Genomic DNA, 15274 nt, shown 5'->3' with positions numbered 1-15274 from the left:
GGTTAAAATTCCTAAAACATTTAAAACATCTTGACCCTTACTTTTCTATGTAAAATTTCGGATCTTAAACTCTGCTATTTGGTAAGCTGAACCAAAATAAAGTAAGGACGTTGCTGGCCAAATTATTGTGCTCTACTTTACGTTATGAAGCCTTTCCGGATTGCCTAAGTTTTGACTGAGGTTTTAGTCAAGGATAAAAAACACACATGGCTGTTTTAATTTCATTTAGATTAATTTAGTTACAAACAGCACAAAAACCTACATTTGACAATCAACCAAAAATTAAATTTGTCACTGTCATTGAACGAGTGTTTTGACTTGTTGCCAAAGACCTGTGTTTACTTTTCATGCTTGTGATTGCGTCGCTAGTAAAAACCAGGCCTTACCTGTAGTGTATGCCGGGATACTCACAAGATTACTATAGGATAGGGGCCTGAGAGAATCTGTAATGTCGGTTCATGTTGAGTTTGATCTCGTGGATTAAATCCGGTTCAATCACACTGATTTGCTTAAATGCGTCTTTACAAAGTCTACAATGGCGACGAGGATAAACTAGGAAGTTAACTAATCGAAGGATGGCCGTCAATACCGAGTTTGGAAAACGTAAACGCCTTCGATTGCACGGGCAACCCGACAAGCGTGGGCCCGCGTTGGAAACGATGGAAACGATCGTTCGTTTTCTTCCTGGAGGCCAAGGGCATCACAAGGGACTCTCAGCAAAAGGGTTTGCTGTTACATTGTGCTGGCCAAGATGTACAAGATATCTTCGATACGCTAACCGATCCAGGACCAGTGCCTGCGGAAGGTGATACGTTGTATGCGAAAGCCATGAGGTCGCCCGATGCACATTTCTTACCACAAGTTAATGTCCCATTTGAAAGGCACCAGTTCCGACAAGCAAAACAGGAGGAATCAGAAACTGCCGAACAATTTGTGAGCAGATTATTCCAGCTTGCCGAGAATTGCAACTTTGGGACGGCCAAGGAAGAAAACATCCGCGATCAGCTAATTGATAAGTGTCGGTCGCATGATCTTCGCAAGAAACTTCTGGCAGTGAGTGGCAAACTTACTCTTCAAAAGGCCCGAGATGTTGCTAGATCCATGGAGGCCGCTGAACTCCAGGCACGATCGATTGAAGGTGATTCAAAAGGTGAAAATAAAAATACGTTGGACGGAGCACTTGGGAATTCGTGGAAAGGAAACAAAGGAAATTGTTATCGATGCGGACTCGAGGGACATTTCGCATGAGACCCGGAGTGCACGGCTAGACTAGCTACCTGCGGGAAGTGTAAAAAAGTAGGTCATTTTGCTAAAGTTTGCAGGACAAAATCTGATGACAAAACAAGGAAAGGAGACATTCGTCAGGTTAGCGAAGAAGACGGTTTTGCGTTTACTATTCAAACAAGGGGAAAGGGAATACCAACCGTAGACATCGAGCTTGAAGAAGTACAACTGAAAGGAGTTCTTGTTCATTCTGGTTCCACCAGCAATGTCATTGACAGGGGTACATGGGAGATGCTGAAGAGAAACAACATCAAATGTGACTCAAGGAAATCAAACCGCAAAATGTACTCCTGTGGTAGTGATGAGCTACTCACCACGGCTGGTGAGTTTAAAACTGAACTGTTTTATAAAGATAAAGTTTACCCTGCATGTTTTGTTGTTGTGGAGGAGAAAGCTATATCGATACTTAGCCGCCAAACCTCAGAGGAGTGAGGGATATAAAAGATTGAAATCAACACTGTCAGCCATGACGCATTGCTGGAAGAATATTTCGACTGTTTTCAAGCAAAGCTCCAAATTGACGAATCAGTCAAGCCCATTGCGCAGAAGTTGAGACCCCCACCTTTTGGGCTACGAGACAAAATCGAATAGAAGCTGGAAGAACTGGTCAAGTCCAACATAATTGAACCTGTCGAAGGCCCGACACCATGGGTGAGCCCAGTTGTAGTAGTCCCCAAGCCCTCAGGAGATGTCAGGCTCTGCGTAAATATGAGAAAGGCTAACGAGGCTGTAGTACGGGAGCGTCACCCCATACCCACTGTGGACGACATCTTGTACCAACTGAATGGGAGAACGGTGTTTAGTAGGCTGGATCTTAAATGGGGGTTCCACCAGATTGAGGTGGAACAACAGTCTAGAACTATCACTACATCTATTACTCACAAAGGGCTGTATAGATATGAAACGCCTCATGTTTGGCATCAGTTCCGCTCCTGAATGGTATCAGCATACTATTCAGCAAGCGCTGGCCGGTTGCGAGGGTGCCTACAACATCCATGAAGATATTATCGTTCATGGTCGCACAGTTGAAGAGCATGACAGTAGGTTGCGAAAGACCCTGGAATGTATCTGTGAGAAGGGACTATTTCTGAATAGGGAGAAGTGTGTATTCGGGATGTCACAGCTTACTTTCATGGGATACTTGCTGTCAAGCAAAGGAATTGTCCCTAAAGAGTCACGTGTTGAAGCGGTGGTGCGAGCTAAAGAGCCTGAAAATGCTGAGGAGGTGCGCAGTTTCCTAGGATTAGTGAACTTTAATGCCAAGTTCATCCCTAATCCAGAGCCCCTCCGAGAGTTAATAAGGAAGAATGTAACCTTTGTTTGGGGTTCAGAACAACAAGCCGCTTTCGACACCTTGAAGAGTAGCCTAGGGAATGCAGAAAACTTGGCTTACTTTGACAGAAATGCAGAAGAAAAAAAGCTTGTCACAGATCCCTGTAGGACTTGGAGCGGTGCTAACCCAGGTCCAGCAAGGACAAGAGCGTGTGGTCGCATACGCAAGCCGAAGTTTGACCGATGTCGAGCGTAGATACTCGCAGACAGAAAGAGAGGCGCTGGGTCTTGTATGGGGGTGTGAGAGATTTCACGTCTATCTATATGGGGTGGACTTAACGTTGCTAACAGACCACAAGCCGTTAGAGGTTATCTACTCAACCAGTTCTCACAACTCGGCAAGATTAGAGCGGTGGGTCCTTCGACTTCAACAGTACAGGTTCCGCGTACAGTATGTGCCAGGCAAACAGAACATTGCTGACTCACTTTCACGGCTTACTGGAAAGGACGAATTGAGAATTAGTTCTGATGATGCAGAAGAGTTTGTAGTTAGGTTTGTAGAAGAAGCCTAAGCACCAGTAGCAATACCCATAAGAAAAATTGAAAAAGAGTCAGCTGTTGATCCAGAATTGTCACGTTTAAGGGAGTGCATCTCAACGGGAGACTGGGACAAAGCCCCGCCACAGTACAAAGCCGTAAGAAATGAACTTTGCACCTGAGGCAAGTTAGTGCTAAGGGGAACAAGACTGTTTATCCCAACAAGCCTACGTCGGAGGGTTTTAGATTTTGCGCACGAGGGCCACCAGGGTGTGGTGAAGACAAAGCAGAGGCTACGAGCAAAGGTTTGGTGTAGAAGATCGGTACAAGACATGTCATAGCTGTCAACTAGTTGGACCGCCCACTCCACCAGAGCCTTTGAAACAAACAGAATTCCCTAGCCAACCTTGGATTGACCTAGCAGCGGATTTGATGGGGCCCTTACCTTCAAGAGAGTACGTATTTGTTCTTGTTGACTATTATAGTCGGTACTTCGAAGCTGCCATCCTGACGTCGGTAACATCCACCAAAGTCATTGAAAGAATGGAGAAGATATTTTGCACTCATGGATTACCACAGTCTCTGAAAACGGACAATGGTCCTCAGTTTGTTTCCGAAGAATTTGAGGTGTTCCTAAAGGAGAATGACATAAAGCACAGGACCTCTACTCCATTATGGCCCCAGGCGACTGGGGAGGTTGAACGACAAAATAGAAGCCTGCTTAAAACTCTGAAGATTGCTAAAACAGAAAGGAAGAACCTCTGGACAGAGTTGCGAAAGTTCCTGACAGCCTACAGGACGACACCACATAGTATCAGAGGTGTTACGCCAGCCAAACTGTTGTTTAACAGAGAAGTCAGGTCAAAGGTTCCTGAGCTGAGAAAGTCTGGTTGTACCGACAGCGAGGCAAGGGACAAAGATGCGGAAATGAAACAGTCTACAACTGACTATGCGGACAAGAAGAGGAGAGCCCAAGAGAGTGATCTAGAACTCGGGGATCAAGTCCTGTTGAAGCAGAAGAAAGACAACAAGTTATCAACCAGGTTTGAAAGCGTCCCTTACAATGTTAGCGGGAGGTATGGGAGCGAAGTTGTTGTAACGTCACCTGAAGGAGTCAACTACATGAGAAATGTAACTGATGTGAAGAAGTACCTGAGAGAGGCTAAGACCACAGAGAAACAAGCCACCGGACATGATGCCATAAAAGAAAGTGTCACAAAACGGGTAGCAGAGCCACCAGGGAGACCAACCAGGGAAAGGAAGCTACCAGAGTACTTAAATGACTACGAGGTGTACAGACTAGGCTGAACTTTTTGAACACTTTGAAGTGTTACCAAGTTGAACTTATTGATGTGTTGTGTTGAACTACAAGATGTACGGACTATACTTGACTTTTGAACACTTTGAAACATTATCAAGTTGAACCTGTTGAGATGTGCAGAACATTTTGAACAATCTGCTGTGAACAGATACATTGAATGATTCATCTGAACTCATAGGACAGTTTATATTGATTTGACGTTGTTGTACTTTTGGAGCTCTATTTCTTAGGGGAAGAGGGGTTGTAGTGTATGCCGGGATACTCACAAGATTATTATAGGATAGGGGCCTGAGAGAATCTGTAATGTCGGTTCATGTTGAGTTTGATCTCGTGGATTAAATCCGGTTCAATCACACTGATTTGCTTAAATACGTGTTTACAAAGTCTACAATACCGAAAGGGAAAAGACAAAAATGCCTAACTATAGAAAAATTCAAGATAGTTCATTGGGTGTAAAATAACTCAAATATTAACTGATCCAGGGAAAATAGCTTTGGTTCGATGTGGTTCGAAGTTAACCGTTTTGAGATTCCAAACTGTGATTCTAAAATTAGCTGAAGGAGTAAGTGAATTCTTGTTCCTGTTGACTTGGAAGTCGCGAGTTCAGAGCAGAGGAGTGGTTGTTATGCCGCAGCGGGCTTTACAATTGTGGAAACGAACAACAACCGAGCCTGATTGTTCTTCAGTACAATCTATGATCTGTAGCTCGCCTGTTTGGGTGTGCCACGTAAGTCATGTGACACTATGGACCAATCCTAGCATGAACAAAGTTGTTTTTTATCCGGACACTTGATATGTTTCAGTTGCACGAAATCCTCAAACAATATTGATAAACATCCTGTTTTGAAATACAGGAAGAGATGAAAAAAAGTGTATGTATATTTGTATAAAGTGAAATTACATTGTAGAGTAGGTGGGACGGTAGGATAAATGGGGTGTTGTAACTGAACCCACTGAATGAAGGCGCAATTTGGGTTATGAGGAACTTAGGGAGCGTCTCACTTAAACTTAAATGATTGAAATTAAATTAAAGACAACGTCTGCATACAGAGCGAAATTTCGCAATATATATTATCAGGTGAGGTCTTCGTTAGAAGAGATATTTTAAAGTGTTTAACCATCCTGTAAGCTTAATATCTCCGAGTCAGCGCTTTTATATTTAAATTAATTCCTAACAAGTAATACCTGTGGGGTCAAATGGCGGACAGCAGCACGTTTGCGTAGTCCGCCTTATATTCCCCGCTGTAGTGTCAGGAAATGGCTGATAAGGTAAAAAGAAAGGATGGGCAAATAACAAATTATATCCCGGGTAAACGAGTTGAACGAAGTAGCGATAGCAATTCTGCGGAAACCGAGAAGCCGCCTGCAAAATCAGTTAAATTTGTAACATCCAACATGGTGGAACTGGAGGAGATCTGGAAAGTCTTAAATAACATTGACAATAACACAAACAAACTGCTCGCAGAAAACAAATAATCGAACAGTACAACGAGCTTCAGAAGTCACTGGACTCCATACAAATAAAATGGAGGAACTAGCGACCGAGAATAAACATCTTAAGAGTGAAGTGAAGTCGTTGAAGAAAACCTAATAGACCAAGCTAATGAAGAGCTGGACCAGTTATACGTTGATCTTGAGACAGCAATTAACCATATCGATGATCTTGAGCAATACTCCCGCAAACACAATTTGGAAATACACGGTATACCGGAGAAAGCAGAGAAGCAGAGATAGACGGTAAAATCTGATCTTTATGAAATTATCATTAGGAGACCAACCTGTTAGAATCTATAGCCAGGAAGATTTAGATAAGATGTTAATTCATTTTTTTGTTGTTCTCTTCGTTAGAATTAACAATCAAGGAAGCTTAGTAGATTTCAGTTTACTCTTAGGTACTCTTTTCGTTAATAGTTAAATTGCGAACTAGTATAGCAACAAAATCTGGGATTTCTTCCTTTTATTGCTTTCACTCAACTTACAAAATCTGAATCCTAACTCATTCGCGGGGAATTGTAGGGGAGAATAGCCAAACTAATACGAAAGTCTGGTGTATTACAACAATTTCTCCTCTATACAGCGAGTCGTACAACGGCTTAATCATTATGTGCATTTTTTGGATGTTTTAGTGATTGTTCTTTTGTAGGATTTTGATTAGGCACACTTTCCGAACCGAAGCATGTTTGTTTGCGGCCGGGCGAGTGTTAGCGTTTAATTGTACATGTTGCGATGAATCTGAAATGTATTTCGCTAAATATTAGGGGTTTAAACAAGGCGATTAAACGCAGAAAATTACTTCGGTGACTCCACATTGGCAAATATGATGTAATTTTCTTACAAGAAACCTACAGCGATAAGACAATCAAAAATGTATGTCGTGCGGAATGGGCAGGTGACATTTTCTATTCCCATGGCTCAAAACAGAACAGAGGTGTGATGACTCTCGTCAGACCAACTGTAAAAGTTGAAAATACGAACATAACCTGTGACAAAAATGAAAGAGTTCTTGTTGTTAATCTCACAATACAAGAAGAAGAGTTTTGTTTCGCCAATATCTATGCTCCCAATGACCAAAATCTTCAGGTCGATTTTTATACTCATCTGACGAGTATGCCACGTCCCTATGTTAAATTCAAATCTAATACTGGGTGGAGATTTTAACTGTCCTCTTGAAAATATCGATAAAAAAGTGGAAAAGACATCAATAGTAGGAAATATTCCATTCAAAGCATAGTTGAAATGAACAATAATTAAAATCTTGTCGACATTTGGAGACTTCATCACCCATTCCACGAGCGATTCACCGGGCAAAACAGCTCTGGAAAGATAAGACGCAGATTGGATTATTGGCTTATTTCGAAGCACCTGATCCCTCGCACAAGTAACACAGATGTGAAGTCTTATTACGATTCGGATCACAGTCCAATTTACGCGGAGATCTAATACAGAAACAACCAATAATCGTCTGGTCCAGGGTTCTGGAAATTTAATAACTCCCCTCTGGACAACGAGAAATTTGTGACACATCTGATCTGGGGCAGTAGAAAAAAATCCAAAAGATTTGCGGTAAACTACAAAATCTATTGTAAGGTATTCATTTATGAAATTCTTTTTAACACATGCCAAAGAAAAACATCGGGACATCGAAGACAAAAGACTTTATTGGGAAATGATCAAAATGGAGATCAGAGACTTTTGTATTCGTTTCTCTAAACGGCTCGCTAAAGCAAATAAAAAAAAAGAAATAGATTTACTCTGCAAGCTAAAACAACTGAATGAACGTCTTGATCAAAACCAGCAGGATACAAGCCTAGTAGTAGAAGCTGAACGCGTTTGACTCGAATTACAAAAAATCGCTGAACATAAAACAAAAGGTGCGATAATAAGAAGCAAAGCTGAGTGGTATGAGCATGGTGAAAGAAACAGCAAATACTTTATGAATTTAGAAAAGCGGGCTCACGAAAGGAAACACATAGTCAAACTGAAAACCAAAGAAAATGAATATTTGCAAGTCTACAAGTCTATCTACAACTCCTTGTATTCCTCTCAAACGTCGGATGATACATCTTATGCTTCAGCACCGTCTTTTCTAAATTGCAACAACATAAAAAGACTTGATGGTGATCAACAAAAAGCCTGCGGAGATCTTATCACTGAGGAAGAATGCCTATCCGCTCGTAAACAATTATCGAAGAATAAAACCCCAGGTTCTGACGGACCTACTGCGGAATTTTATTTGTGTTTTTGGGAATACGTTGCAACTCCTTTATAACACTGTTTAAATGACGCCTATCAGTGTGGCGAAATGTGGACCTCACAAAGAAGGGGTGTGATTTACTTGTTGCTAAAAAAGAACAAGGACACGCTTCTCTTAAAAAATTGGCGTCCGATTACCTTGTTGGACATCGACTACAAAATTGCCACGAAATGCATTGCAAAGCGGCTAGAGAAAGTCTTGTCAACACTCATCGACAGAGATCAAACAGGCTGTGTCAAAAATCGTTTTATTGGAGAAAACGTTCGGTTGATTTTCGATGTGATTGAATTGTATGAGAAAAAAAACTTGCCAGGCCTTGTTACTTTTTGTAGATTTTGAATAAGCGTTTGATTCTTTGGAATGGAATTACCTGTTCAAAGTACTGTATTTTCTCGATTAAACGCCCTCGGCGTTTATTTAAAATTCGGCAGATTTGACCCGGCGTTTTTTCGAGGCCGGCGTTTAATCGGGGTCCGGCGTTTATAAATGAAATGCGATTTTCAGCCATTTTTCCGGATTGATTTATTATTACCGATCCTCGGAAACCCATGCAGGGGCAGTTTGTCAGTGCTGGACGATTTTTCCCTGGATTACCCGTGCAAGTACGACCCATGTGCAATGGCTGTTTATTGTGATCATGGACCTGGTAACAAAAGGATAAATGTCGGGCATATACCTATCAAGCTGCCATAGATTTTCGCTTCTTCGTCAGACATGGAGGAAATATTTCAGCTGAAGTGAGGCAGAAAAACTGTCGAGCAAGCAATTTGGAACAAGGTGGCCTTTAAGTCCCTATTACTGTGCGATGCGCTATTTCCTCCCAGAAAAGACAACTTGGTATGTCGTAACAGTGCCATTCAAGAGGTTACTATTTACTTGTAACCGGTCCTTGTGACCTCGACCCCTAATAAACGCCGGGGCCCCGATTAAACGCACCCGGCGTTTATTTAAAAATCGGCAGTTTTGACCCGGCGTTTAATCGAGGAAATACGGTACTCGAGGTCATGAATTTTGGACCGATGTTTCGAAAATGGATTCACATCTTTTTCTCGAATATCACAAGCTGTGTTATAAATAACGGTTACGCGTCTGACTTTTTCCAGCTCTACAGAGGTGTTCGACAAGGTTGCCCCTTGTCAGGGCTTCTTTTTGTCCTAGCAATTGAGGTCCTTGCCCAAGCGATCGGAGAAAATGAAAATATCCGTGGTTTAACAATCAACGAGACCGAACTAAAGCTAAGTATGTATGCAGATGACCTTACAGCGTTTATAAAGGATGAGTGCTCGGCCAGCCACTTATTTAATCTCTTACATGATTTCGGAATCTGCTCAGGGCTGAAAATAAATATCTCGAAAACGGAAGGAATGTGCCTAAAATGCAACTTAAGCAAACACGCCCTATTCCACATTGCATGGCCAGAAGAATACGTTTTGCGTTAGGTGTCGCCTTCGCCTGTGACTCCACCACTAGTTACAAAATAAATATTGAAGAGGAGCTTGTGACGCTAAAGAAAGTTTTAAATCTATGGACAACTAGGAACTTAACTCTCATAGGAAGAATTTGTATTGTTAAGACTCTTGCAATTTCTAAGTTAGTTTATAAAACGTCTGCTTTTAAAATGCCTCCGAACTTTGCTGAAAAAGTCAACGATATTTGCTATGAATTTATCTGGAACTTCAAATCTCGATAAAGTAAAAGTCCAAACACTAATACTTCCTGTGGATAAAGGCGGTCTCAATACGGTTGACTTTACCATATTGGAAAAATCGCTTAAGGCAGCTTGGGTCAAACGTTTACATGAAGCTGACGGTAGTGAATGGCGTTCCGTCTTCTCCTCTGTTATATCTCAATATGGGGGTCGATTTATCTTTGAATGTAATTTCGACACACACGGTTTAAGTTTGATCACACACGTGCCAAGGTTTTACAGAGATATACTGACTGTTTGAAAAGAATTGCACTCTAAGAACCCTTCAACGGTCATGGATTATCAACATGAAACTATTTGGAACAACCGTTTCATAAGAATAGACGGGAAACCTGTGTTTTACGCCTCATGGTACGGGAAAGGGGTTGCTAAAATTTACCATCTTCTTAACGAAAGCGGAAACTTTCTATCGAGATCCGATTTTCAACGAAAATCTGGTTTAGCAGTGGACTTTCTAACTTATAATGGTCTCCTATCTGCCATCCCTAATCTATGGAAAAAATCAATTCTTAATTCAGAACCTCTCAAGAACAGTGATGAACACAACCTCACTCCTTCGAACGTCACGGCCAAAATTGCAAGCAAAAGTTTTGTGCTGAAAATGCTTGAACCTCCGAACGTAGAAAGGATACTAGCCGAACAAAATCTCACAGTTAAGGCTATTTATGAGTTACCCTTCAATGTCACAATGGAAAACAAACTTAGATGTTTTCAATATAAGGTGGTACATAACATTCTACCAACCAATAACAAACTTTACAAAATGAAGCTGAGAGCATCTCTGAGCTGTGATCGTTGTAACCACCCCCATGAAAATTTACTTCAACTTCTATACGAATGCCCCAGTACTCAAATTTTTTGGCAAATTGTAGTCAGTTGGTGGAATGAAAAGAGATCGGAAAATGTCACCTTAAACGCTACGGATATTCTATAAGGTTATAAGCCTGAATTAAATACTTGTCTAGCGCTCAATCATAATGTCATCATTGCAAAATATCACATCTTTCTTTCGTGGTTAAACAAAGCCTACCCCAGTTTTGAAATCTTCGGCTTGTTACTTAATGAAAAGATCCTTTGTGAACGCACAATTGCCTTTAAAAGTAACACACTGAGGAAGTTCAGAACAAAATGGACAACACTATGCGCATGAGCTGCAATAAATATGCTCGTCTCGAGAGATGTGCCACCCCTATTTTATTTTCCTTTTTTCATTTTTTATTTGTCTTGCTTATTAGTTATAATTTCTCAGTCTTGTATATATACTAGCCCTGTCGATAAACAATGCATAGAATGGTAAAAATTCTTTGTATTCTAGTTGTGTAAGTATCCGTAGTGTAAGTTATGTGGCTGGCTGTATCACGATTGTATGCAACTAATTCAATTAAAATATTATTGGATGAAAAAAGTAATACCTTCCTTATGAAAAACGGCTCTCATGGTGAATAGAAAAGAAGATATTAAAACTTTCCATGCATGACGCACATAAAAACAACGTCTTCTATAAATTTGTGATTAACAAGGATAAGTCTTGTTTAAATTTAAGGGCGCTTTTGACCGCGCAAGCCCTTTTAGTGGGAAGTAGTGCATAGATCTTGACCACTTTTTGCTGAATAAGGTGAGGCTGGTCTGGAAAAGGTTATTACGTTTTCAAGAGTAAAATGGAGTTGGAAAGCCTGACGAAGTCCTACTCACATGTTTGACATATTCATATTGGTCTTTGAACCAATTTAGCTTTTTGTATGTTTCTAGCAGGTTAAGATGATCATTTGGAGAATTTGGATGGTATTGAATCGACAAGATTGTCGTGTCTGAAATAGGTTAGGTAAAATCATATATTTTGGTTTGAAATTAGGCAAGAGTTTCAAGAAACGCGCTACCCCCGGTGGCAAGAAGTAGGTGTAGCCATTATTATCATTGGTCAGTAAAAGACGCCTGACTGTCTCTGTGTCTTAACCATAAGCGAGCTGTCATTTACGGCTAAAGAAAATATGCTACTTTGGCTGGTTTGGAGCTACGAAACCCCTTTCCATTTTACCGAAAAATTGGTTTTGAAACAGGGATTTCGCGCAAAATGAAAGGAGAAAATACGATGGAGAAACGCCTGATAATATTCAGTTTAGGAGATAATTCTAATGCTGTTTTGTACTTTCTATTTTCTTTGCAGGTTTAACAATTTGCGACGCTGAAAGCCATCTAGGACAACACAACGGAGATACCAAGCCTAAACGCATGCTCACATCTTTCAAGCACCATCAACTTAGAGCAATGAAAGCGTACTTTGCAATGAACCACAACCCTGGAGCAAAAGACTTGAAACAACTTTCACAAAAAACCGGCCTCTCAAAACGGGTTTTACAGGTTTGGTTTCAGAACGCTCGCGGGAAGTACCGCCGGACGGTATGCAATCAGCAGGCTCAGGATTTGTCGCCCGAATCTCAAGACCAGGCCTCTCCGGTCAGCGCGATTTTAGAAGCAGAAATTGTTTGACTTGTAGAATAGTCTGTATAGCATTTATGATTAAACGCTCCAAGAAGAGCTTGTTACAAATTCAATACACACCCCAAACAAATTGGTGCATTTGAAACAGGTGCGTCGACAGAAGTAATTTTTACTTCTGGAAATATTTTATTAGGCATCTGAAACATGTTTTACAGTAAACGAAATTAAACCCCTAACATGCCACGCGTCACTCTAGGCCAGTCCACTAGCAGATGTGGAAAAAATGAGAAGAAATAAATTTTATTTTGTAAAATATTTGAAAGCAAATAGCACTGTTGGAAAGTACTGTTCAATACTGCTTTCACTTGAATGATCATACTTCGGGATGTCATTCACAAACTCAAAAGTTAGATCCACCACGTACAACAACAAACAGCACCACAGGAAAGTACTGCTCGTCAGCTTTCCGGACTTGAATGGTTACACTTTGGAGTTTTATCCACAGACTCCAAAGTTAGGACCTTCTGTACGGCATAGTAAACAGGACCTCTGGAAAGTACTGCTCAGTGGGTTTCATTTAAGTGGTCACGCTTTAGGATTTCATCCACAAAATCAGAAGTTGAACCACACTGTACAGTACTGCAGGAAAGTAAAGCTCATCAGCTTTCACTTGAATGGTCATACTTCTGAATCTCAGCCACGGACTCAAAAGAAAAAGCTAGAGCCACCTTATATTCAGCATAATAAACAGCATCACGGGAAAGTACTGACAAGTAGCTTTTACTTGAATCCCTGAGTCACACTTTGGACTTTCATCCACACACTCAAACAAAAGCACTGCTCGATAGTTTTTCCTTGTATAGTCACACTTTAGAATTTCGTGTGTAGACTAAAAAATTAGAGCTAGCAACATTAAACGACTCAAGTTAGCTTTGAGAGTAAAAGTTTAAACTAATTGTACCTCAACAAGCAAGATAATTAAGAATTTATATAGTATGGAGATAGTAATAAATTCACAATGTACAGTTTTGAATTAACTTAAGTATCTCTCGTTTACTTTTGTCCGGGGTTATTCCCATACGGGACGGGGCGGGATCGAAATAAGAGAACTTAGACCAAATATGACGTCAGTTGAGTCATCCCGGTACCTTTTTCTGCAAAGAACCCGAAAACAATATGACAAGAAGTCTTTCGTGTCGCTAGAATTGGTGTCGTTTAGTTTTGAACCATGTACACTACTCAAGTAGTTTAACGCCTGGGTTAAGGGCTTTTAAGAGGAAAAATGGTTTATTTGAGATAACTTTAACAAATGGAATGACACTAAACTAAAATTTGGCAGATTAAAAGGTCTTATCATCCTTAACTTTTCTAAACAAATAAGTAGTGCTATAGATCACGTGACATGTCACGTGATCGTTTTCGTGAAAAAGGCAAAGATTGGACAGGTAGGCGACGGTTTGCCACATTCTGGTACATACCTTTAACCCTCATAAACTATCTGAAAGCAATGGTCACGCTACACTTCTGTACCAAGGGAAGGGGAGGGTCAAATTCTACCCGCACGGAATTGAAAGTTTTGATACTTTTTTGGATACTTATGCAAGCAATCGCGATCAAACTCTGTATCTTATTCTCTTTCTTCGTCTTCTTCTTCTTCTTCTTCTTCTTTCTCTTGCGATATTTATCTGGGAACAATTTGATGTTGTAGGTCCTGTTCGTTGAATTTCAAGTTACTATGGCAAACGAATTTTGACAGGCAGGTTTTCCAGAAATATTAGTGCTGTTTTAGTGAACAAAGCTTTCATTTAACCTTCCAAGTTGAAACCCAGTTTCATAATCGTAATACTCTAGGAGAGCCCTGAAGACGAAAAAACTCCCAGTCTAGAAAGAGGTAAGGGGTTCTTACCGATGAGCAACACTTTCTCTTATACATTGATTGGGAGTCCTTCATCTTCACGGGACTGTTAACTTGTTTAAGGGGAAGACAATCGTTCAGTGTGTCAAGAATTAATAATAACAATCAAGTGTATTGTTGGTTGTCTCATGAAATTCTCACTCGTTGATACTGCTGGGGCCAGGTCATGTCCGGAAGCTGAGTAACGCTTAACAATTAACCTTTACGGTTTTTGTACGACTGAAATTTCAACTTATATACACATTAGTTGCCATTAACAACAGTTTAAAAATGACCGGCCAAACTCATTACTGACAACTTGAGTAAAGTTCAGTAAAGCAACGTGAGATAAAGGGAATTTTTATGGAACCGTTTCCTGCGTTCTGGAGCCGGATGTTGTCGTGCTTTCCCTGTTTTTCCTACACTCGATAAATCGAACTTCGAAAGAGCAGTCCATGTTAGCACGTGCGAAAAAATTAATTTTAAAAATCCTTCGAAACACCACGGGGAATGGTTGCAGAAAAGGCTTCCTCTTACTCTTAAGTTGGCTTTGTGCAACCTTGCTCTCAGGAACAGCATCAACATATTTCGACTGGTTACAGAAGGAATGGGCCTTTTGCACAAACTGGTCACATTGTAAAAATCCGCCATACTGGATGGTGAAAAAGTGTGGCATCCTCCACTGGGATATCGAGAAGAAAGGAAAGTCAAGCTTGACAGAGGTTGGAATTCCTTTGTGTTCGAATTTTGTCATCCAGTATGGCGGATTTTGTACCATGTGACGAGTGAGTGTCCACAGCTGATCTAGTCTACCCGAAAGTGAATGGTATTATCACAGAAAAGCAGTAGTGGAAATAAAATTCCCGGAAATCAACTGGAAACAAACCAAAAAACTACACAAGGCATGCGAAACGTTTGAACAATGCCGAAGGTTCGACTTAGAAGAGTGTTTTTCAAATATTACTGGTGAATTCTTATGTTTGTTGTGAAGTTTTTACAGTGTTGATGCACTAGAGTTTGCCGATCAGTAGACGTTGCTGCTTCAAATTGTTTAAGAGTTCAGTC

The sequence above is a fragment of the Pavona decussata genome, unplaced genomic scaffold (genome assembly GCF_977016875.1).
Source record: "Pavona decussata unplaced genomic scaffold, jaPavDecu1.1 SCAFFOLD_9, whole genome shotgun sequence".
Lineage (NCBI taxonomy): Eukaryota > Metazoa > Cnidaria > Anthozoa > Scleractinia > Agariciidae > Pavona > Pavona decussata.
This window is presented reverse-complemented; position numbering follows the sequence as displayed.